Source organism: Chaetura pelagica, unplaced genomic scaffold (assembly GCF_000747805.2).
Source record: "Chaetura pelagica isolate M959 unplaced genomic scaffold, ChaPel_1.0 scaffold265, whole genome shotgun sequence".
In the NCBI taxonomy this organism is placed as follows: Eukaryota; Metazoa; Chordata; class Aves; order Apodiformes; family Apodidae; genus Chaetura; species Chaetura pelagica.
This window is the reverse complement of record NW_009953449.1, coordinates 1,144,712-1,146,294: the sequence shown is the minus strand read 5'-3', so window position 1 is coordinate 1,146,294 and position 1,583 is coordinate 1,144,712. Positions and strand designations below refer to the sequence as shown.

The 1,583-nt window shown below is 38.0% G+C and overlaps 1 protein-coding gene across 1 annotated transcript in view; it reads right to left on the bottom strand.

Annotated features, from left to right (window-relative positions):
- Positions 1-1,583, bottom strand: part of POLA1 (polymerase (DNA directed), alpha 1, catalytic subunit) — a 202,571-nt gene that overhangs the window by 59,478 nt on the left and 141,510 nt on the right. The gene's annotated exons all lie outside the window — the stretch shown is intronic.

The following is a 1,583-nucleotide window of genomic DNA, read 5'->3' as shown; positions in this document are numbered from 1 at the left end:
CCCTTGGCATACAGTACTCCTCTATACAATGTGCTAGATGGAACCTCTGAGCTGTATTAACAAGATCACCCAGGCAAAAATCTAGCCAGCAGGATCAGAGAATTAATGAACGATAAAATAAAACTCTGAGAAAATGGCACCATTTTCTTATCCATTTGAAAGTACTTTTGCCATTTCTGATACCTGTGTATTAAGAGGCCTGGCATTCAACAAATCACCTAGATGATGACAACAGAGTAACCAAATGCATATATACCTCTTCAAACAAGACATTTAACTACTGTCAATCCATCCAGCTCACAGACAGATTTTCATGTTCTACATGAGATACCCTATGAAGCAGAAAAGTATCTTCCCAAAATATCTCATGACACGGTCATAAAAAAATCTTAAAAGCAGATTTTGCAGGGTTGTGCAAAGTCTCAGAAGGAGTTTAGGTTTACAGAACATTAATATTTCCATTTCATCCAGCATCAGGTGATAAAAAAACATCACCCATTCTTCACAAAGCACCTTAATTGCTGTTCACAACTTTTTCACAAAAAAAAAAAAAGACTGAAAAAACCCTGTCCCATACATGATAAAATCTGTTCTTACTATCATACTCAGAAAACGTGGTTTTAACAAATGCTATATCATGCTTTATGTAACTTTCCCCACTTTTTTATGCTTTAGAAGAGAATGTCATCAGCTGTACCACCAAAATACCAAGAAATCCAGGACGGTGGTGAATTACTTCCTTCACACTTCATGAAATGTCCTCCCATGCAATAAACAACTTCATAGGAACAATTCTTATTAGAAGTCAACTCTTCCCTACCAGCCTCTTCTCCTTGCTCTACCATTGTCCAGACCCATCTTGCAATTACAGTTGGTTTCTGCAAGGGAGATCTACCACAACCACAAAGCGATTTTAATGAGTCTTCCGCATGCTGGACCAGCCTCCAGGAGTGACTAAAGTACAATCTTTCAGATAAGATGAAGGTGACGCATCACCGTTAAAGGTCCTGTGGCACCATCTGTTAAGTTCTGGTGGTATATCCTAAGCTTCCTGGCCAAATTAACTCTACTGGACTACAAGCTGCTCAAGTGCCCCAAGTGCCCTTCGCATCTTTGTTTGGTATAGTATTCTTCAGTTCTTGCTCTTAGCTGCCATGCAAGGTTTCTCTCGATTGTTAAACAGCTGCTGTGTTCAATCCTTGAGGTAGCTGCACTTCAGTGATAAAGTAAGTGAACCTATATATAGTTTGTAAATCCATTTGTTACGTCTAAAGTACTCTGAGATTTAGAATGTGCAAGAATGCACATATATTAAGCTTTTTAAACTCTAAAAAGGGGGACTGCCATAACTGGCAGGATCCACGCTCAGTCACTTCGTACTCAACGGTTTGAAAAAAATTACATGCAAATTATTTAGAATTTTATTCCACTTTTCAAAGCATGAAGTTAAATGTCCCCATTTCTAAAAATAATAATAAAAATCAATAACTGTTATTCAGTACTCATTTGATATTCCACAATGGACCACTGTGAATTTGAACTCCAGGAAAGGTTGCTGCTTCAAGCCTCCAAAGGGTTATTAT